A 25,164-nucleotide genomic window follows, 5' to 3' on the forward strand; every position below is an offset into this window, starting at 1 on the left:
CAAAGAAAAGTTCCCGGGTACATGTTTGTGTTTACAGTTTAATGGTAAGTGATAAAAAGAAGAAGATGGAAAAACATTTTTCAAAGGAACATCATCATAGTTCAGACCACAAAGTGCAAGAATATGACACCACATAAGTTAGCATTTCTACAAATAAAATCCAAAATATGATTACAATGCAATAATGCAGGCATGAATGATAATGGAATACAGATATCATGAGGGAAACTAAGGGCCTAATTTATGAAAAGTTAGCACTGCCTTTGCATACTTTTTTGATGCAAAAGCGGCACAAACTTACAAAATGTAATTATATTTTGTAAGTTTTCACTGCTTTTGCATCAAAAAAGGATGCAAAGTCTCTAAGAGGTAATCATAGAATAGTTGTTTCTACATGTTTTATCTCATACATAGTACATTTATGTCAGTGGATTGATAGATACATTGTTGATAAATTGGGAAAAAAGGGGACATTGTTGTTATGTGAACAAAGCGAAGTAAGCAACCTAGTTATACAAAAAAGAGAACAAACAGAATTTACCAGCGACATTGTATTGTGACATATTCTGGTGAATTCTGTTAAGGTTCTGTTAAGGTTGTTCAAACTGTTATTTCTTTCTATATATCTAATAAAAGATAAACAATCTCATTTACAGTTAAAATATAACACAAGACTGAAACATCCAGTGTGCAGTAACCACATGCTCATGCAGCCAGAAGGAGGACCCAGCATCTCACTCCCTTCCAGATAATATTATCGGGATTCTAGGGCTGGCTGTTGGGACATACATTCCCTGAAACGCCAAACATTTTGGACCAAAGGTTGCGTCTAAGGCCTTCTGATGTATATAGATCTCGCTGGTCTCACACTCTTCAGAGTGAGACGTTGGGTCCTCCTTGTGGCTGCATGTGCAAGGAGTTACTGCACACTGGATGTTTGTATATGTCACTGCTTCAAAGGCCATATATGAACACTAGAACATTTCTATAGAGGTGGTTACATATCTTAGAAGGTGTCTCCTACTAATAATGTCTTCTGTCTTGATGAGGACCCTTTTCTGAATTACTGTATGGGTCGAAACTTCAACTGTTTGATACATTTAACTAGTTTGAAAAAAAAATGAATTAGGGATATCAACATTTTCATGATTGAATGTGGTACATTCTATTTGTATGCCTATACCAATCATATGTATATATCTGCACTGTACATAAATCCTGTGCACTAATGTTTCACTTTATCACTTTCACTGCGCTGTATGATTTTCAGAAGCACCTTTGATTGCATAACATTGTTGATTTGAATTGGATGTGTAACCTAAAAAGTTTGTCTTTTGAAGAAATACAATCATTTTTAATTATCTTATCCTTCATAATTCGGAAGGTTAATATTGTTTTGGAAGTCTAGGCTTATACTTTCCCCTTTCGGACCATTTGTGTGTTATTTGTTTATCTTACTCAAGTCCCAGTGTTACTGGATAGCCCTTTATACTATGCCACTGTCAATGACAGGCAGGGATCTTGCTTGGTTGCTGGATACGTATATGATGCATGTCAATAGCATGCATGGTGGATAAAGATTAGCTTGATTTTCAGTGAGGGATTTGTTCCGATTGTGTGTCAGAACAACACATGCATTTACCACAATTGCCTTAAGAAGGCAGCCCAAACCACAAATGTGTTTCTACCACACATTCCTTTGCCATGCAAGTCATTACAGCAACTTGCCTTGGGGAAAGAGCTGGACTTTGGAAAAGTAGAATTTACTTTCCAACTCCAGTCTGCGCCACAGTAGGGAAAGTGTTAGACTTAAAGTCCAACATCATTCCAACAATACTTTCCCTAAGTCAGATCATTGTAATGTCTTGCGTAGTAAAGGAATGTGTTCAAGCGGCGTTGTTAAGGTTGTTTCCCATTTGTTCCTTATGCATTATTCTTGTACTTGAGTAAATCAATAGAGTTGAGAATAGAGGTGAGCAGTCAGTGACATTCGTCATAAACTTACTTAGCATACATGTTAAAAATACATTTGCAGTCAAGAGTCTCCAGGAATCTGGGCATTAGATTAGTGAGGTTACAAGCATGCACTATGACAATATCAAATTTCCTAGACCAGCATGATGATGCTGGTGTAGTGTGGTGCAGTCAGATTTCCTGAAGTATCAGGATATTTAAGCCTCAGCTTTGTGTTTTTTTTATGGTTCTGAGTTATATACCTTTTTCTGTGGTGAATCTATCATAGGCTTTGGGTTCTTGGAACACACCTCTGCAAGAAAGCGATGTAGCTCCTTAAAACTAAGGCTAGTTCTAGAGACATTCTAATGCTATCTGTTCTGGTATGTTCTCTGGTAGCTATGGGGGTTCCCATCTATTTTGACTGCTTCATGAACTGGTAAATGGAACACAAGATTAGAAGAAGATGAATTCACTTGGTAGGGTCGCATATCATGTCTGCGGTTCATTTCCTATATATTCTCGCTGGTACTGACAGGATTCTTTCCAATCACCATGGTAAAGTATGGCTCCAGATATATCAGATACAGTCACAAATGTCAGCATAATTACTTCATTACTGTACGTACCACGTATGCAGGAGGCACAAGCAGCTCCTTCCATTCCTTGATTGAATCTGTGATGGTTGATTTCACACCATTACTCCCATTACATGCAAAGTGAATTGGGACAAAGTGAGATACATTTAAATTTCTTTTTCATGTGCTTCTCATGTTTGCTGGCCACACAAGTAATTCCTGCTTACAGGTGATCTTTGCAAACACACGTGCTACCCACATTTGGGATTTTATTTTAGTGAGTTTAGAGGCGTATGCAGGAATGAGGGAGATCATTCAAGCTTCAGTGTCATTTATTCATGAGTGCACATAGCATGTTTACTGCATTAACATGACATTCCTGTGTCCAATCATGACAATGAACTTTCACTCTCTTTAGGGAGAGATGCTTTTGGCCTAAATTGTCATCTGTTCAATCAGAATTTTCTGTGATCTAATGTTAGGTTCCATATTTGATTAAGTTGAGTGATCTTGGTTGTACCACTTTGTTCCCCCTCTTCTTTAGTTCCCTTGTCTAGCAAAACTGAGCATTTGGAAGCACATTATCTGTCAACATTGAGTGGTATATAAACATAAACATTTATAGGTCGGAGATCTAGGTCCTCCAGACTTCCATTGACCAGAGCTACAATGTCTTGGGCCACACAAAATGGCTATATGAATGTAACAAGTCTCTAGCAGCTCTGGACCCCAACTCCACTGTACTTCATGCACTATTAATAGCTACAACATTACTTGGTGTTACTCCTTAAAATTAATGTTCTGCTTTTCTAAGGTTCTTGTGGTTTTTTGCTGCTAGGAGATGTGAGTGTGCAGCCTTTCATCAGAATCAGAATGAGATTTAGAAAAGAGAGTTGTGCTGCTGTAAGTGACTATAGACCCTCTTTTTAGTTTCAGGAGAATTATCCAGGAATTACCCAGGCTGTAGGTTACATTACAGTCCTGTGGTCTTTTTGCAGTTCCAGGAACTTCCTGGATATTTGGAAGTGTACAATGATGTCACCAGTACTAAAATTGGTCACGTTTTGTTTTCTTGCCCCTTTTCTGCACCTTTGTTTTCTGAGCTGCTGGTTGAAATTGTGGATTATGTATTAAATTGCACGAGTGACTGAAAGTACTTATATACATTAAAACCACCAGAGCACAAGTTGAAATCATGATAGATAAAGTGGGGACAAGTTAACACTATTCTGCCTGTTGCTATGCACTATTCTAAAGCACAATGTGTGAACACTGGAGGCCCAGCTCACAAAGGTAAACATACATATGTATATTTACCATGTGTATATTTACTCATACACCATGGTGTAACTTTCCAGTCTTTTGCTATTCACTATTTCCAAGTGGAGATTTGCACGTAGGTGTAAAATTACATTCCTCCACCCCCTTCAATGAGGGGATGGAGTCTCCCTCAATTGAGTGGTATTTAAATTCTCAAAGGGAGTGTATTGCAGTACCATGTGGTGCTTGACTTACTGCAAGGTGGGGCTGCAGTTCATTTATACTTGTTTGACACCATGTGGGCTGTAGTAACTTTAGAAGTGTATTTTGTGAATTGCAATTACCTTACTCCTTTATGGGTGTGTTTTTTGCATTAGCAAGTCACTGCCAATCCACTCCTTAACTCTCCCTAAACCTCTCCAATTTGTAGTAATTATTCCCAGTTCTCCTGGTTACTCCCACATTTACTACTCGTTGGTTAATCTATATGTGAGGATCTCTCTGACACCAATGTGGAGATCTCTACACAGAAAAGAGAGAAGAGGCCCAGGCAGTGGTCTTTGGTCATTTGTTTGTGATTGCATACTGTGGTACGTGAGTAGTACTACTGTAGTGCTACTTTGCCCACAACAAAATACAGTTTGTGAATCAGTCTCATTATTTCAGTGCTGCTGCATGCATGACTCCACGGTTGCACTACAGGTGGCTGTGGTGGTCACTCAGCAAGCTCCAATAATGGTCCAATAGTGGTGTGCAAACACACACCCCACCCAGGCTTCAGCAGTCACCAATCATGAAAATAAATATTGTAATCTAATTACAGCTCAAAAATGTTGCCTATTTGGAGTTATTTATCAAATTCTACACCCAATGGGGTGATATTCTTGTAAAGTATATTCAACACAGTATATTTATGTTGGACGATATGTCTGACATACAAACCATTATGAATTGTTGTCCCTATGTAGAGATGAGTATGTAGTTTACAGTCCTCAGGTTTGGTGGTCTTAGAATTATTTTTCATTATTTTAGTGCCTGTTTTTATGCTTTTTATGTATTACTTTATCATTCACCTTGCGGCCACAATTGCACTAGTTGTAAGTAAATATTCTGGAGCTCACACCAGGTCAGACTACAAGAAGTATGCAATTACACACCGAAAGATTAGAACCCACTAGCTTGCCTCCCGTGACAGGCACAGCCCTACCATTGTTCTCACCGTTCAAGGTTTTCTGACATGGTATATAATACATTTGCATCTCAGGGATGTCTTACAGATATTAATGTTACACAATGGCACATAACTCCTTGTCACTAAAAGTGATCACACTAAACACCAAGGGCCTAAATCACCCAATCAAGAGAAAGAAAATAGTAGATTATAGTTGTAAACTACACTGTGATATCGTCCTACTACAGGAATGCAAACTTAATCGAGAGGTCACACTTTCTCTAGACACTATGGCTTTGAGGAGGTTGCTTGCTCCCCTGGGGGTAAAAATGTGGTAGTAACTTGAATCTCCCACGCCTCCAAATTTGATAGGCTCTCATTCAAAGCAGATGCAGAAAACAGGTGGATCATTTCCAAAATGTCTAAAAGTGGACTATTTTTCTATGTAGTCAATGTATATGTACCAAATTCATGTGATCAAGAATTCTGGACCACACGCACACAAAATCTTCTCGCCATTCCTAGCAGGTCACTTCTCCTCTTAGCTGGGGACATTAACCTACCACTAGCCCCCATTTTTGTCAGGGTTTCCACATGCCAATACTGCTCCCCTAAATCACACAAACACCTAAAACAACTCCGCAATAAACTTAACCCAAAGGAAGTATGGAGATTTCAACACCCTGCAGAAAGAGACTATGGCCCTCATTCCAACATTGACGGGCGGCGGAGGCCGCCCGTCAATGTTGCGCGTCAGGAATACCGCACCGCGGTCCAGAGACCGCGGAGGGTATTCCATTTTTCCCCTGGGCTGGCGGGCGGCCGACGAAAGGCCGCCCGCCAGCCCAGGGGAAAACGACCTTCCCACCATGAAGCCGGCTCGTAATCGAGCCGGCGGAGTGGGAAGGTGCGACGGGTGCTACTGCACCCGTCGCGTATTTCACTGTCTGCTATGCAGACAGTGAAATACATTTTGGGGCCCTCTTACGGGGGCCCCTGCAGTGCCCATGCCGTTGGCATGGGCACTGCAGGGGCCCCCAGGGGCCCCGCGACTCCCCCTCCCACCATCCGGTTCCCGGCGGGAGAACCGCCAGGAACTGGATGGCGGGAGGGGGAGTCGGAATCCCCAAGCCGGCGCAGCAAGCTGCGCCGGCTTGGAGGATTCCTTGGGGGCAGCGGGAAACCGGCGGGAGACCGCCGGTTTCCCTTCTCTGACCGCGGCTAAGCCGCCGCGGTCAGAATGCCCCGCGGGGCACCGCCGGCCTGTCGGCGGTGCCACCGCGTCCCGCGGCCCTGGCGGAAGTAATCCGCCAGGGTCGTAATGACCACCTATATGTTCTTCTCATCCCCCACTCAGCTTGCTCTTGAATTGATTCTATTATGAACCCAGGGGATTGCTCCCTTAACATTGACCAAACAACAATCAAACTAAGAGTGGTCTCTAATCATTCATGCATAACCCTATCACTGTCAGGATTTGAAACTAGAAACAAAAACGTCTTCTGGAAATTACATGATGAAACCCTGTTGTCCCCCAAACATATCAAACAAGTGGAAACTGCATTAAAAAATTTCCTCTTTGAAAACTCTAAACTTGATTGCTCTCCTCTAACCAGATGGGAGGCACTTAAGGCCAATCAAGGGCACACTTATACAGATAAGGTCAGAAATTAACAAAGAGGCTAATTCAAGCCTGCTAAGCCTGGAAAAATAGATTACAAATGTAGTACATGTCCTTATACGCTCTAAAGCCCATTCCTGCCTCACTTCTCTCACTCTTGAAACATGTGAATATAACCAAATACTAAGCATGCAAGCAGGGATTTGGATTGATGAACAAAATAGTCTAACACTATGTGAGCCAATAGGACAGGAACAATGCTGGCAGTCTACCCAAAATACAAGCATTAAAATAACTGTATCATGGCAATCAAAGATGGGAATAGTCAAATACAAACAAATCTGAATAAAGATTACAGAGACCTTTAAAGAATATTATGAGACCCTCTATTTCCCAAATGAGGTAATTACAGAGAGCGAGTGTGAAAAATACTTGAATAACCCATCCCTCCGCTAATTTAACGAAGAAGAGGATCATACAATGAACTCACCTCTTACCCCCTAAGAAATTATAAAGCCACTAAATCTCTCAAAATTGGTAAAGTCCCAGGCCGATATGGCTTCACAGCACTAGTTTATAAAAAATTCAGTGAATCACTCTGCAGCCCCTGCTTCAATTATGCACCCAAGTTGATCACTCAGGAATAATCTCTGGCATCCCTACTGAAGCCATAATCACCATCATACTCCAATGAGGAAAAGACTCAGTACTGATTAAAAATTACAGACCAATATCCCAGATCAACATTGATTGTAAAATTTACCCAACAAGGCTGTCCTCTGTCCCCTTCACTTTTACCCCTTGCACTTGAAATTTTTTTGTTTAACATAAGATATAATGAAACCATAATATGTATCAAATTTGAAAACGTTAACTGTAAAATAAGGAGTATCTAAAATTTCCAAAATGTTATGCTACACAACAGAAATAAGTCTGAGGTTGTTCTATTAAAAACCATAGGCTGCAAATAATTATTGTGGTACACGGGATGAGCCTGGCAACCACACCACATTAAATACCTTGGACTAGAATTCTGCAACAATATTATCAACTCGCTCAGACATACAAAGCATTAACCCTCAAGAAAGTCACTAACTTGTTAGATGGCTAGTCACCTACATTTCTACCATGGTGGGGAAAGATAGAGACAATGAAAATTATTTAATCAGCATGTTTCCACTCACACTCTCTAATGATTTTTTAAGGAAAATAGACAGTCTCATCAATAAATTCTTTTGATAAGACAACAATCTGAGACTCTCTTTAAAAAAATTAAGATTGCTGGAAACCCTGGATGGAGTGAACCCACCTAATTTTAAAAATTACCAAACTTCCTTCCTTTTCAAGCAAGTCATCCTCTGGTTAATCCAGAGAGAGAACTATGCACCAGTATGGCTGGAAATCAACACTACTATTACTCCCTGCAGGAACCTTATCTAATTTATTTCGATGGGGAAAGTGAACCTGCTACACTCAAAGTGCTACGATAAAGACCGTACTACAAATTGACTGTCTCCTAGATAACCAAATACATACCTTTAATCTAGCTTCCTTATGGAATGTTCCTAGGATCAAACTGGAAGACCACTATATCCGATTGAAAGACTGGGCATCTTGAGGAACTTTTACTATTAACTAATTAGGATGTCCCCTTAATCTTTGGTAATCTACAAGAAACATATTCCTTGGCTTTTTAAACCTTCCTGAAAGGTAAGGCCACATTTGTAAACTAACCTACGCAGATAAAATCCTGTCACTGCCTCTTTTCCCTCTCACCCTAACTAGAGCATGACATAAAGTCCCCAAAATACATAGATACTTTAGGCCATCTTCCTCTAAACTCTTAAAAGGCACACATGATAAATGGGAAAGGGAGGGCCTGCCAACTTAGAGTACCATGTCCTTGACTGAAATCCTATACTCTCCCTTTTTGCACAAGGTAACTACAGTCCTGGCCCAAACTAATTTCTTGTTAATTCATAGATTATTTTGGACCTCATCCCATCTACACAAACTGAAACTTAGAAAAACAAGCACTTGTTGGAACTGCAAGCAAGGTGTTGGTGACCTGCCACATATGATTCTTTATTGCCCAAGCTTATAAAAATTCTGGAAAGTCATCTTTAAGTTCATCAGGACCCTCTATCGAATTCACCCCGTGAAAGAATTCCTGTTCTTACTAACGGGTCTCCTGAATCTACACTTGAAAAATGAGGATGATGGTTATTTTACTAGATCTTTTACTCACACTAACGTGCAAACTCATTGTTAATAACTGGAAAAATACAGCTACTCTTACATCAACAATCTGGAGGAACTGGACTTCCTTCAGCAGGAGGGGTGACAATATCTCACTGCAGATTACCAGCTGGAAAGCAAAATCGAGATCAATTTGGTCCACCATAGACACATTTTTGGCCAACAGAACCCCTGTGAATAACTCCCACTCCTGTACATCATAGCTTAAGGAGCTCACATTAGTAGTTCTAGTGGTAGTATTCATACACACTACATTAAGCGCTCCGGATCTCTATTACACCATCCCAACCAGTGCAAATTTCGGCTTCTGTGAATTATTGAATTTTTATCATGCATTATCGTGTTCTAAGTATTTTTTTATTTTTAATATTGCTGTTATTATTATTATTATTACTATGATTTTTTATAGTTTGGTATCCAGTGAACTTCTACTTAAATGATCCTGACCTAATGGAATGCCTGTACGACTATCAGCATCAATTGTGTAGGACAGACATGGGATAAGTCTTAATAAATTCATAACTGCCTCGTATACTTATGCATTAGTTCCCTTTATTGTTCTGCTATAAAATATAATAACGGATTTTGAAAAAAAACAAGCCTCATTAAATTAAGTTATGATTCGCACCATGTGATGTACTTTTTATAATCAGAGCACCTGCAATTACAGAGGCGTTGGGGAGGAGGGAATCTCTGAAAAAAACACACTGCAACTGTATAATCGAATTCCTTGATGTTTTCTTTTAATAACAATAGCCTGTACTATGTACATGTCTGTCGTCACTATGAGCTCACATACATTTACAATTAACATTGTGCATCACAGTGGCTTTCCTCAAGGCTGCGTTTTATGTTCTGTCTTTAGAACATTAAATTATAAAGTGATATACTGTCATGACACGCTGCTCTATACCGGCTATTAAAGGCCATCTTTCTAAGTTATTGGTCAACACCACAGGCCTGTGACGAGGGAGAGGGCCATTAGTAACTGGTATAGCTCGAGGGTGAAGGGCTATAATGCTAAAAGAACATTCCATATTTAGAATACTATTAATAAAACTGGGAGAAGCAGAAAAACAAACTTTGAAATGTTAGAGCACATGGCCACCATTATTGCCAATCTTCCACCTATCTGGGCTACCAAAATTCCATTGTGCCTATATACATTCAATGTTAATACATACATGGATTCTGTTTTCTTAAGAGAGATAATACTCTACATGATTGAATGATGGAACAACACATGCGCCAACCACGCATGCCTGGACAATGCCGTCGGAACAATAACTGCATTGTCTCCACGCATGCCTTTACCACGCATGCCTTTACAATGATTTTTTGTTGTAAAAGCATGCCTAGTAAAGGCATGTGTGGGAACAACATGCGTGGTTCTAGCATGCCACCCCACCACCCACCCTAAAACATAACTAACCCGACCCCACCTGCCCTAAAAACACTACTACCCCGACCTCCCACCCCACCCTAAAAACACTACTACCCGACCCCCACCCCTAAAAACCAAAGTACTCCAACACCCCCCACTCACCCTGAGCCCTAAAGCCTTCCCTGACTCCCTACCAGCCCTAAAAACAATCAACCCTCCCACCCGCCCTAAAATCAGAACTACCCCAATGTCCCCTAAAATCAAAACGACCCCCAACCCTGCACCTGAGAACAAAACTAAACTGACCCCCACCCTAAAAACCAAACTACCCCGACCGCTAAAAACAAAACTACCCCACCCCGCCCCTAAAATCAAAACTACCCCAATACCCCCACCCACCCTGAGCCCTAAAACCTTCCGACCCCACACCCACCCTTAAAACAACAAACTCCCAGCCCCGCCCCTAAAAACAAAACTACCCGCATCCCTACACTGCCCCTAAAAACAAAACTACAACACTCCCCACCCTGCCACTAAAAACAAAGCTACCCCACCCCCATACCTGACCCTAAAAACATAATTACCCCAACCCCCACCCCTAAAAACAAAACTACCCCAATTCCCCCACCCCGCCCCTAAAAACAAAACTACATCACCTCCCCTCCCCACCCCGCCCTAAAAACCAAAGTACGCCGCTCCTCTGCCCCTAAAAGCAAAACTACCCCGACCTCCCGCCCCACCCCTTAAAAGAAAACTAACTTGATACCCCCCACCCACTCAGAGGCCTAAAACCTTCCCCGACCCCCCCAGCCGCCCTAAAAACAACCGATCCCCACCCACCCCTAAATATAAAAACTACCCCACCCCACCCCTAAAAACTAAATTACCCCAACCTGCACCCCTAAAAACCAAACTACCCTGACCCCCCACTCCTAAAAACTACCCCAACCCAGCCCCACTTATCTACCCGAACCCCTCACCCCACCCCTAAAATCAAAACTACCCTGACCATCCCACCTCAAAATTAAACTAACCCACCCCTAAAAACAAAACTACCCTGACCCCCACCCGCCCCTAAAAAACAAAATTACCCCAACCCCCACCCATAAAAACCAAACTACCCCAACCACCGCCCCTAAAAGGCAAACTACCCTGACCCCCACCCATAAAAAACCTACCCCCAACCCTGCCCCAGCCCCACTTACCTACCTCGACCTCCCACCCCTAAAAACCAAACTACCCTACACCACATCCCCTAAAAACCAAACCACCACACTCCTAAAAACTACCCCCAACCCTGCCCCAGCCCCACTTACCTCCCCCGACCCACACCCCTAAAAACCAAACTACCCCAAGCCCCTACCCCTAAAAACTTAACCCCAACCCTGCCCTAGCCCCACTTACCTGACCGAAACCTCTACCAATGCACTCTCCCTCTTTCTCTGCCTTAACAACGTATATGCGTTGTTCAGCACATGGTGGTTAAGGCAAGGAAAAAGGGAGTTTCGCCTCTACACCAATATGGTGAATATCGTCAAGTCCCAAATTGCCTGAGGAAGTATAAATGTGCTTTCATGGGCTTGAAATGTTTCGTTTTAGTGAAAGTCATCTGGTGACCTTGAGATAAACTATCTAACCAAAATATGCCTTTGGCTGTCATGTCGTTTCTGGGAAGGAAAAACAAAGGATTCCTTTATGGAAAACACATTATTGTCACAGTTGAGAGTAATCCGAGATATTTACCCAATCTTTCTTGCAGTCCCGTTTCGGTTCTTGCTGTTTCTCCGTATTTGAGTTAGAGCCATACAAGAAGACTTCACATTCTTTTTCAGGTTTCATGTCTACGCTGCGAAGTAAATGTTAAAATCGTTTTCTTATTCATGGTGCAAAAAATATTTGACATTGAGAAGTCATATAAAAAAGCTGCTGGGAATAAATATCAGGGTAGTCTCATTCACACAGCTTCTATTTAGTCCTGTCACTACTGAACAAATTCACAGAGTGTGATGTATGAGGGCTATTATTTGAATCAGCAGGGCAGCGCTTCTAACGCGAGGTACAACTGAAATAAAAAAAACGTTCTCGTTTAGACTGTCGAGATTAAATGCATGTTATGTTAGTATGGCGTATCATTCATAAAGGAGAAATGCTTATTTACTTGTGTTTGTATTTTTTTAAAATTTGAACTTTGAGCATTCTGCCAGCATTCACTTGTTCCGTCTTGGCTGCTCTTGAAACGAACGTATATTTTTATACCGCATTTTGTGCAATATATGTGACATGTGAACCAGAGCTGTCCGAACACTCATATTAACCCTCTTAGTAGTTTTACACCTGCTGAATACATCAATTTGCATGGTAACAAGGAGCGACGTTTACTTAGTAGGAACAGGATCACTTAGCATTTTGAAATATATTCGAAGTTCACAAACCCTCGGAATAGTACACCTGTGCATTTCAAATGTACCCAAAAACATGCTAAGAGCCTTATTTAGAGATGACTTTAGGGCCAGAAAAAATCTTGATTTCTTTAGGATCTTCTATATATAGTGAAGCATTCACTGGCGAAATTTATTCCACCATGATATCCTTATAATGGGTACAATTCTGCCCACAATGGCAGGATGGGAGTGTGGGACTGGGGGCAGCCCTACTTTCACTTGAATAGGCTGTAGTTAGTCTGGAACCATGGCAGGGAAGTCAGGAAGCCTGTGCGCTTCAAAGATAATTTCTAGAGGTTTCTCCCAGTTTCCAGAGAAAGGACACAAGGTATAAATATTGGACTTCAGTCAGAAAGAAGGACTTCTGTGCTGCTGAAAGGACTGCCACTCTGCTGATCTGCTGCTATGAAGGACTCCTAACCTGCTTAGCTGACCTGCTGCTGGCCCTTCTACTTGCATGAGAATGAATTAACCTGCACCTGTTGAACCCAGGACCATCAGAATGACTCCAAGGGGTAGTAGTCTGGCCTCCTGACTTGAGCCTTGGGACAGAAGGCTCCAACAATCTTGTCCCCAGCACCTGGATGCTTCCATTTGTGATTCTACCTTCACAAGTTGTGCCTCCTCAGTCCTGGACCCTTGGAAGTGGGCCTTTGGTGCCCTGTCAGCCTATGTGGAGCAAGCAGAACCAAAGCATCTTCTCTGCTGTGCGGAGCAACCCAGAGCAAAAGAGGTGCATTGCCACTGCTGTGTGGATCGTCTCCAGTGCAAAGACCTGCATCTCATTGCTGCCCATCGTCTCATCAGAACTGCTGCTGCACAACACATCCTCAGCGCAGGCCCTTGCTTTATTCAGCTGGCCTAACTGGGTCTCTGTGGCCAGCTCCATTGCAGTCAGCCTGAAGTTTTTACTTTGTCTCAGTCCGGTGCAACTAGCTATTCACAGTTGGCAGTTTGTGGCTTTTGGTGCTATTTTTGCTGACATTTTTAAAGTTGAATATCTCCAGTCCTACGTACTGGAGTTTTGGCATTTTGGTCTTGTTTTAGTTATTAAAAATGACTCTATTTTCCTAACCTGGTGTGGGATCCTTTTGTGGTGTGTGTTTTCAATGTGTTACTTTTTGAAGTGCTGCCCAAATACTTTACACATAGGCCGTCATTATGAACCTGGCGGTCCCTTGTGTAGGACCCAAGACCAGGATTCACCAGGCAGAACAACTCTACCCATTTCAAGTGTCTCAGTTGCAGAGGTGTCCTTGGATATCCTTGGTGCTGAACTGGAGCGCATATGCTGGCTCTACGACTGTAATGGTGAGGATTCAAAAACTTGACAATGGAGTCACTGAGGTGGGTGGTTGAAGTTGCAAAGTGTTCCCTTGAGTCGCATTGTTGAACAAAGGGGTCAGTAGCTGGACATGCCATCAACAAAACCTTGGCAGCATCAAACACAGCGCCTTGGTACTTCAATATACTGGAGTACGGGGTAAAGTGTAGGTCGACTGAAACTTGCTGGAGGTCAGGACCACATTTCCCAAAAGTCAATAGACCATTTACCTCTAACCCATGGGGCAGGAGGATGGCTTTGTCCTCCTCTGGGAACAGCCTAGTTGCTTGTCAGAGGCAGTGTGCATTTTGAAGCTCACCCCCTTGATGTGTCACTTCACTAGCCTTCCTGCCATGAAGGGAGGTGATACCTCCTACCAAGGCAGGCCTTTGTTTCTGACTCCCGGGAGTGTTCACACCTCCTTGCATGGGGTCAAAATCCTGTCTTGATGGCAGCAGCTGTGAGTTGTCAGCCAGGGCACAGGAAATGCTGGGGCAACCAGATGGATAACCTCTACGGTAGCTACCTGGGTGTATGTCACATGAGATCTGGCTCCTGATTCAAGTCAGGTTTACTGAGACAAGTTGTTTGATACCAAACATGACATACTTCAGTGGGACTATAATGGAGTTGGCATTTTCAGAAGTGCCTGGATGTCAATCCATGTTATCCTATGTACTGCTCACTGCTTATAGTAGTCTTTATTGACAAGGCTACCATAGGGACATAAATGCTTGTACTCATATGTCCACACTTCTAACATAATGCAGCAAACCTCCTGGGCTCATGAGGCCTACTTTAGGGATGACTGACATATAATAAAAGTAATACCTTGAACTTGCCACACATGGTGTGGGAAATGTCGAGTTTGAGTAGTCTGCAATGGCATGCTTGCTTACATCTGTTTACTTGGGTCACTCAGGGTGGCACAGTTTGTGCTTCAGGCTCGGGTGAGCCCTTCAACAGCCATGCCCTGCATACTACCGGTACCCTATGCTATGGATTTATAAGGGGGTTAAAGTCCTTGCCAATTGGGGATACCAATTTACACATATCAAATTTAGGGAGAGAGCACTGGCACTGGGACTGGGTTAGCAGACTCCAATGTGCAATCTGAGCCATAACCAATAGCATTGGGGCAAAAGGTGAGGGGGTGACCATACAAAACAACCACTTACCTACAATAAGACTGATTCTCTGCAAGTAGAAATGTATTTTCTTAATGCCGCATCAAAGATCTCACTAATTGAAAAAGGAGAAATAATCTCAGTAAATATGGTCTGCCAGAAGACATAGAAGAAAATGATCCTATGTCATTTTTCCAATTGTTCAAACTCAAATTCTTGATCACACAGAATAGGTCATAAATCGAGAGATGCAACAATAATCTATAAAGCCTACAGGTGCCCTAATTTTATTCTTAGGCTGTATTGACTTAGTTAAAAATAAGACAATACAACATTTGTCCCACTGGATATAGGGAGGTCCATTGAAGAATGACAAAAGAAGTTTGTGCGGTGCATCCTGCTGTGGTGTATTGAATGTAAGATTTGGCTTACTATATCCCTGCCTTTTAAGGGTGACCTACCAGAACAAAACAATTACTTTTAAAGATCTCTCAAATGTACAATTATGTTTGACAGATTTTAAGTGGAAAGACATGAAAACATTTTGATCTTCCAAAGTTTAATTTATTTTATGACTTTATTCTCTCAGTCTTTTATAGGATGTTTTCATCTTTATGATGGGTTGTTTCTGAATACAATTATGCTATTTTTATTTACTTTCTTTATAATTTGTAATATTAAGTTTGTTACTGTTCCTTAGTGTCCTTACTGTATTGATCCCATGGTTCACCCAGAGTGAAGATGTGTTGTCTTCGCCATATGACCTCACCACCCTAAATTCTTAGTGCTCATTATAGATATGACCCTTAGCATTTGTTGTTTGAAGTGATATTATCTTATTTTGGTCAGGTTTCACTCTAAGCTTTCACTCCTTTCCTTGCTTTTATCTTTTTTTGTTTTTGTTAATTGTTGAATAACATACATACACGTATTTGTCTTTTACATACCAACCTTTACATAGATGGACATGCTATATGTGTAGACCTTTTCTATTTATGATGCTGACTCATTATAGAATTTAGAATAATGTAATTAATGTTAAAGTGCTTGGTGTTCCTATAAACGTACACAGGGTACTCTTGTATATCAATTAAAGCTAAAGAAGTTTTTATTTCTAGAGACACATTTATCTATGGATGGAGTTCTGAAACTGAAAAATGTTGAGCTGGTAATAGTTTTGAAACTCCTGCTTATAAGAAGAAAAATGGTACAATATTCCTCTGTGATAGGAATTTTGATATTAAAATTATTTCTCAAGGAAAGAGACAATGAAGGGAGGTCAGTAGTTGTGAAAATGATCATTGGCAAATTTCCTACACCCTTGCTTAATATATGAGGCCTGACTCTAATAAAAATTAATTTGTAATATAGTCTTACAAATCAACTAATGGAATCGTCAGAGAAATATTTATTTTTGGTAGGGATTGGGCCAAAGTTTTAGACCTCTTTTATAGATAGTTTTTCCAAAGTAAGATATATTCCAAATAGAATGCAGAAGTAAATAAAAATTGCTGTTGCTAAAAGATCACCATTTTGATGCTTGGAGACTCAGTAACCGTGGAACAAAAACACATTGTGTTCCCCTGTGCACAATTCATAATCTAATATTGGTTAGATATTCTTAAGTATGAAAATCAGCAATTATTCAGCGTAAGAATGGTTTGATTTTATTATCAGATTATGCTACAGTGTTGATTTAGATTGTTTCCAAATTAAAGGAGAGAGCACAAGAAGGAGGCTTGACAATCCATTATTAAGTGACTATTCATGACTATTCATTTGCTCACACATTGACAACTTTGCTGAATAACTCTTTAATATAAATATATTCAAAGATAGATCACTACAACTAGTTTGGGGTTCATTTAAACATTATAAAATTCAAACATTTGTACTATTCTTCCAGTTTTAAAGAATGTCTTGATGAGTTAAGGACAGCTAAATTTCAGGTTAATAAGAATTATACAGAAGATCTATCTTTTTTCTTGTTTAAAGTTTGTCCAACACACCATGGAGGTCAAAATAGGACAGGTGAACTTTTGACCAACTTCTTAAAGATAAAGTTCAAACTCTATTTTCAATAAACATATGTTTTAATATTCTTAAATCCTTGGCATAGCAGTAGATTATTAAAACAATTATACCCCTGAAGTTACTTCTAAAGATCAAACTGTACTGCATTATTCTTCATTAAAAAATATCAACCTATCTTTTCTAGAGAAAGATTTTTCTCTTGATGGAATAATTAAATCAGTTAATTTAATAAAAAGAGCTAAAGCCCCTGTCCAGATCATTTTCTTAAAGATTTTGTTCACATATTCCTAAAAAAAAGATACCAAATCATTAAAGGTTCATTTCAAGATGCAAGAATTTCCTTATTCCCAAAGAAGAGAGTGAGCCTAAATTATGGAAAAACTATAGACACATTTTATAAATACACATTAATAATAAAATATTTACAAAATGTACTGATTTGCACTTAGAACCATTTTTGCCTAAATTACTTTGACATGAACAGTCTTACTTTCTGAAGGGCAGGTTATCCTTGCATGAACAGATTCGTTCTTAATGGAGTAGGCAAATCTATCAATTATAAAAGTGTATTAGCTGCTGTAACCATTGATGTTGAGAAAGCTTTTGACAGAATAGAATATACTTCAATGTTTCAAACCTTGGTATGGTTTGATTTTGGGCCAAAAATTGATAATTTGAAATAATTGGTATATTCCTCATCTAAAGTGCCTATTTGTCTTAGAAATTGCAGGAGAGAGCTGGCCCCTTTCACACCTCTTATTCATCCTTACTTTGGAATCATCTCCTTCTAAAATAAGTCAAATCATTAATTGAGAAGTCTTTTATGGTGATAGAGAAGTGAAAATGTCTGTGCATGTTGATTATATAGTTTCATAAAGTTAAAATCCTGAAAATCTTGGCCTGTCTTCTTTGAGGAATGATACAAAGGATAGAAGGATAGTTTCAGGATATACATTTCATTCCGAGGAATCTGAAATATTTTCACAAAATACATTTTGTTTAAAACAAATGTTTGATAACTCTAAATTTACTTGGAATGCACCCAGCATTACATTTTTGTGGATTTGCTTTTCAAATATGACAAAATACATGATTAAATTGATTTGAAAGAAGTTGTAAAGAAACTACAAAATCTAATTACAAGATCGAATCTCTTGTATTTGTAGTGGTAGGATTATTTAAACTTGATAAAAAGTTGGTTCCTTATTATTTTGTGTACCTTATATATGATACCTACGAGTACTCCAGTTTCCTTCTCTAACAAAATGAAAAACCTCCTTCTCCTTTGAGAAATAGAAAAGAAATGCATAAATATTTCAAAACTAAAATTGGGTAATTAGCTAAACTTGAGGGAGGAGTCAAATTGCCTGATTTCTGAACCCATCATAATGCATTTAGATGCATTTACTTTGAAATAATCATGGGTTATCAGACAAAGGTAATCCATTGTGTCCCATTTGGGTAGACATTGTAGAATAATTTAGTAATTATTTTTTAAGAATATTTGTCTTTTTGTAAAAAAAAAGAAACTTTTTTCTATGCCTCTACTAATTCTTAGAAATATTTGTAGACTTTCATTGTTCCCTGGTACTGAAGGTAAAACGGAATCTTAACTATTTGATACAGTAAGCATTTCAAAGGAAATAAATCCTTTTGTTAGAATGCATGGAGGGAGAAAGGCTTGCTTTGGACTCATTCATCAGCCTATTCTAAATAAAAATAAAAAAATTGGATGCTCAAAATAAATTGGATTTGCAAACTGCAAGTAAACAAGTACAATAGTTAGCTCAAGGATAATCTTATGTACATGTCAAATTGCACTCAGCAAATCAATCAATCAGTACATTTGTAGCTAACTTCTTGTCATCCATTAGGGTATCCACGTGCTTGCAAGGTCAATTTGATTAGCCGAATATCCAGGCCTTCTGGGAATTCAGGTGAAAGGATAGCTTGTTCCATGTATTTGCCACTGTGTACCAGAAGGAGTGACCTCTGCATCTGCCACATCGGATGTGGGGGGATGAGGGTTAGATAAAGATAAGGAGAGTGGATCATATCTGGTGGGCTGGCGGAAGTTCAGGCAGTGGTTCAAGTAAGCGGGTGTGCAGTTGTGTAAGGCCCTGTGTGCGTGGGTCAGGAGTTTGAACTTTCATCTTTTCTGTACAGGGAGGCATTGGAGTTCCCTGAGGAAAGGGATGATGTGGGTTTGTTTAGGGAGATCCTGAAGGGGTCTTGCTATGGTGTTCTTTATGGCCTGTAGTCATCAGAGGAGGTGAGCTGCGATCCCTGTGTATAGAGTGCTGCCATAGTCCAGTCGGCTGGAGATGAGGGCCTGGGTGATAGTGAGTCCCGAGCTTTGGGGTAAGCATTTGAATACCTTACGCAGCATGCGGAGGATGAAGGAACAGGAAGAAAGTAAAGATTTTTCCTGAATCATAAAGATTAGTTTGCTGTCTAGAATGATGCCTATGTTCCTAGGGTGGTCATTGGGGGTGGGAGGAGGTCCGAGTTTCAAGGGCCTTCAGGGTGCATCCCTTGGGGAGCATTTGTTTCTGAATATCAGTATATCTTTCTTGTCCAGTTGTCCTTCAACCATTGGTGTTGTCTATCATTCAGTTGTGGATGTTGATTTTGGTGGTGTCTTTGGAAAGGGAGAGGATGAGCTGTTCTAGGAGGCTGGCCTGGCTTGTAGTGGGTACCAGAGGTACTTACACCTTGTGCCAGATCCAGTTATCCCTTATTAGAGTAGAAGAGTTGTTTCTAGCAGCTTAGGCTGATAGAAGGTAGCTATGGCAAAGCAGCTTAGGCTGAACTAGGAGACATGTAAAGCTCTTACTATACCACTGGTGTCATATGCACAATATCATAAGAAAACACAATACACAGATATACTAAAAATAAAGGTACTTTATTTTTATGACAATATGCCAAAAGTATCTCAGTGAGTACCCTCAGTATGAGGATAAGAAATATACACAAGATATATGTACACAAACCAAAATTATGCAGATAATAGCAAAAGGAAGTAATGCAAGCAATGTAAAGTTACAGTAGATTGCAATAGGAGCACATATGTATAGGGGCAACACAAACCATATACCCCAAAAGTAGAATGCGAACCACGAATGGACCCCAAACCTATGTGAGCTTGTAGAGGGTCACTGGGACTGTAACAGAACAGTGAGGGTTAGAAAAATAGCCCACCCAAGACCCTGAAGGTGTAAAGTGCACCTACAACCCTCAGAGAGCACAGAAGTCGTGATAGGGGGATTCTGCAGGAAGAACAAACACCAGCATTGCAACAACAGTGGATTTCTGGACCTGAGTACCTGTAAGACCAGGGGACCAAGTCCAAGAGTTGCGACAGTGTAGAGAGTGGGCAGGAGCCCAAGAAATGCCAGCTGAGGGTGCAAGGAAGCTGCCACCTGTTGGAAGAAGCTTGGTTTTCTGCAAGAACGAAGAGGACTAGGAACTTCCCCTTTGGAGGATGGATATCCCACGTCGCGAAGAAGCTTGCAGAGGTATTCCCACGCAGAAACACTGCAAACAAGCCTTGCTAGCTGCAAGGGTCTCAGTTAGGGTTTTTGGGTGCTGCTGTGGCCCAGGAGGGACCAGGATGTCGCCACTTGGAGCAGGAGCCAGAGGGGGCGCCCAGCAAGTCAGGGAGCCCTCACAGAAGCAGGCAGCACCCACAGAAGTACCTGAACAGGCACTTGGAAAAGAGTGAACCAGGGTCCATGCGAAGTCACAAAAGGGAGTCTCATGACGCCGGAGGACAACTCAGAAGGTTTTGCACTGCAGGTTAGAGTGTCGAGGACCCAGGCTTGGCTGTGCACAAAGGAAATCCTGGAAGAATGCACAGGAGCCGGAGCAGCTGCAAATCACGCAGTACCCAACAATGCAGTCTAGCATGGGGAGGCAAGGACTTACCTCCACCAAACTTGGACTGAAGAGTCACTGGACTATGGAAGTCACTTGGACAGAGTTGCTGAGTTCCAGGGACCACGCTCGTCGTGCTGAGAGGGTACCCAGAGGACCGGTGATGCAGTCTTTTGTTGCCTGCAGTTCCAGGGGGAAGATTCCGTTGACCCACAGGAGATTTCTTCAGATCTCCTGGTGCAGAGAGGAGGCAGGCTGCCCCCAGAGCATGCACCACCTGGAAACAGTCGAGAAAGCCGGCAGGATGAAGCGATACAAGGTTGCTAGTAGTCGTCTTGCTACTTTGTTGCGGTTTTGCAGGCGTCCTGAGCAGTCAGCGGTCGATCCTTTGGCAGAAGGTGAAGAGGGAGATGTAGAGGAACTCTGGTGAGCTCTTGCATTCGAGAGGTAAGAGCCTATCAGAAGGAGCCTCTGACGTCACCTGCTGGCACTGGCCACTCAGAACAGTCCAGTGTGCCACAAACACCTCTGTTTCCAAGATGGCAGAGGTCTGGGACACACTGGAGGAGCTCTGGGCACCTCCCCTGGGAGGTGCAGGTCAGGGGAGTGGTCACTCCCCTTTCCTTTGTCCAGTTTCGCACCAGAGCAGGGCTGGGGGATCCCTGAACCGGTGTAGACTGGCTTATGCAGAGATGGGCACCATCTGTGCCCATCAAAGCATTTCCAGAGGCTGGGGGAGGCTACTCCTCCCCAGCCTTCACATCTATTTCCAAAGGGAGAGGGTGTTACACCCTCTCTTGGAGGAAGTCCTTTGTTGTACCTTCCTGGGCCAGGGCTGCCTGGACCCCAGGAGGGCAGAAACCTGTCTGAGGGGTTGGCAGCAGCAGCAGCTGCAGTGGAGACCCCAGAAAGGCAGTTTGGCAGTACCTGGGTTCTGTGCTAGAGACCCGGGGGATCATGGAATTGTCCCCCCAATGCCAGAATTGCAGTGGGGGACAATTCCATGATCTTAGACATGTTACATGGCCATGTTCGGAGTTACCATTGTCACGCTGTACATAGGAAGTGACCTATGTACAGTGCACACGTGTAATGGTGTCCCCGCACTCACAAAGTCCAGGGAATTTGCCCTGAACAATGTGGGGGCACCTTGGCTAGTGCCAGGGTGCCCACACACTAAGTAACTTTGCACCCAACCTTCACCAGGTGAGAGTTAGACATATGGGTGACTTATAAGTTACTTAAGTGCAGTGGTAAATGGCTGTGAAATAACGTGGACGTTATTTCACTCAGGCTGCACTAGCAGGCCTGTGTAAGAATTGTCAGAGCTCCCTATGGGTGGCAAAAGAAATGCTGCAGCCCATAGGGATATCCTGGAACCCCAACCCAATACCCTGGGTACCTCAGTACCATATCCTAGGGAATTATATGGGTGTACCAGTATGCCAATGTGAATTGGTAAATTTAGTCACTAGCCTGTTAGTGACAAATTTGGAAAGCAGAGAGAGCATAACCACTGAGGTTCTGGTTAGCAGAGCCTCAGTAAGACAGTTAGGCATCACACAGGGAACACATACATATAGGCCACAAACTTATGAGCACTGGGGTACCTGGCTAGCAGGGTCCCAGTGACACATAACAAACATACTGACAACATAGGGTTTCACTATGAGCACTGGTCCCTGGCTAGCAGGATCCCAGTGAGACAGTGAAAACACCCAGACATATACTCACAAACAGGCCAAAAGTGGGGGTAACAAGGCTAGAAAGAGGCTACTTTTTCACACAACCCCCGCCAAACGAAGGACAATAAGGCTAACCTTAGCTAGTTGAGTCTTTATTAGTAGTAGGAAGGGATACCTTTAATCACCATATTAAAAGTGACAGTTATCCCGCCCCGGATATGACGTCATATCCGGTGGCTGGGACTTCCGTTGTCCCTGAAAGCCCTCCCCGGAAGTGACGTGTGTGCATGGGGTTGTCAATTGGGCTGGGCCCTCATGGTGTCACGTGTTAGCCCTGTGTCTGGGTCCTAGCCCCTGGGTTTTGGCCTATGAGATATGTAAAAAGTATGACTTAGTGATGTGCACGTGGTTTCAGAGCTTGAGAGGGACAGGTCTGGACATGTCAGACATTCATGCCCAAGTGCCAGTTAGGGGCCCTCATGGTGTCACGTGTTAGCCCCCCTTTTTTTTTAAATGTTGCATATAAGGAGCTGGTTAGAACCGGCTGTCAAACCGTGAACCAGGGTTGAAACAGTTTGGCAAGGTGCCATGAAGAGATACAATCCGATCGCAAGAAAAGCAGCCTCCTCAGGGGGCCTGAACACTATTGGTAGATATTACCGGACCCTCGCCCCTCTTACGATGGATGAGAATGCACAACAGGGTGTCCCTGCCACCCAAGATACCGATGTTACCGGTTTTGAAGAGGAACTTTGCTACCGGCTTGAAAAGCTCAACCTCAAGGCTGTGTCGACCCAGATATCCCCTATTAAGGGGCCCGACAGCGACAGCAATGCCTCGAAAGATGAATTAAGTGTTGCATCTAACTTCATAGACATTGAAGATGTTGAAGAATGTGTAGCACCACCGAATTCGCCCATCTATGAAGACATGGGCGACCAGGAGGCCACCGAGTCAGAGGCCGTTATTGTACAGCCATCAGGTGTAAGCTCCGGCGCTGTTTCTGCCCCAATGGACCTCTGCGACTCCCAGGATTTCAGAGGAGCCTCTGAGTGTGATGCGAATATGGAGGTTGGTAATGACAGTTTTGTTATTTTTTTTTTTTTTTTTTTTTTTTTATGTCTGTATACTCTAATGTCATACATTTAACTAATAATGTGTCTTGTGCTTTCTGTTTGAACCCTAGAACGTAGCTGAAGAAAGTGAGCCTCTAGAAGGGTCAACTCCAAAGGTTAACGCCGTAAATTTTTACTGCTTATGCTGTTCCAGACAGTCTGGAAGTGTTACAAGCCAGAACAAAGAGCCTCGTAAGAAATGTGTCTGCACCTACACTAGCCGCGATTTTGAAAAGGAAGCTCCGGGCGTACCCTGGGCCACCATATGGCCAGTTAAAGGTTTTGCAGCGGCCGCTGTGAACGCATGTGTTAAACGGGATTATTATGATCTTTGTTACGGGCATAAAATTAATGCGCCTCAACAGGATGCTCATGAATGTTTATACGATGCATACACACCAAGAATAATTCGCCACATTTGTAGTCGGATAGACCCTCACCGGGTATATAAGTTGTTAAGGGTTGTGTATGGGCTGTCGGCTGTGAAGAAAGGTGTCCACAGTGATATGATTAAGGTCTTGGCTGCGGCTGTCAATGAGATCCGATACGCTGCTGAGCCCTGCTCAAAACTCGACCGCATGCATGGTATGTGTCCCCACTTTGACATAAGTATGTTAGAACGGGTTATGAAAAGACGAATGTGTGACATTTATTATAAAAACAGAAGAATGAAGTCTCTAGCCCCACGAAAGCTGTTTTAGAAAAATAAAATAAATTAATTAATTTAAAAAAAAAAAAAGTAGACCATGAATGTGTTACTTAACGCTCCATACTTACTCACTTTTAGGCGGGGCCTCGGTGAGCCGGTCGGAAGAAGGTTTAATTAAAGAGAATGCCGCTGAAACACATGCGGCATTCTCAGTAATTAAACCTTCAAGGCAATTCTCAGAAGCCGCTGGGGTATTCCCCAGCGACTTCTGAGAACCGCCTCAAACACTGCCAAAACACGAGGGCACCGGGCGGCTACAGCCGTCCGGAGCCCTACTATCGACTTTTCAGAACGGTTTTCAGAGCCCCCGAGGGACTCTGAAAACCGCGCTGAAAAGTTGATAGTGGGGCTCCCTAGAGCATTCCCGCGCTCTGGGGAGACCTATTTTCAGCATTTCAGAGCGGTTTTCAGAGCCCCTGAGGGACTCTGAAAACAGCACTGTAAAGTTGAAAATAGGTCTCCCCACAGCATTCCCGAACTCTGGGGAGACCTATTTTCAACTTTACAGCGCGGTTTTCAGAGTCCCTCAGGGGCTCTGAAAACCGCGCTGCGATGTTAATAATAGGTCTCCCCAGAGCTCGGGAATGCTGTGGGGAGACCTATTTTCAACTTTACAGCGCGGTT

Source organism: Pleurodeles waltl, chromosome 8, assembly GCF_031143425.1.
Source record: "Pleurodeles waltl isolate 20211129_DDA chromosome 8, aPleWal1.hap1.20221129, whole genome shotgun sequence".
In the NCBI taxonomy this organism is placed as follows: Eukaryota; Metazoa; Chordata; class Amphibia; order Caudata; family Salamandridae; genus Pleurodeles; species Pleurodeles waltl.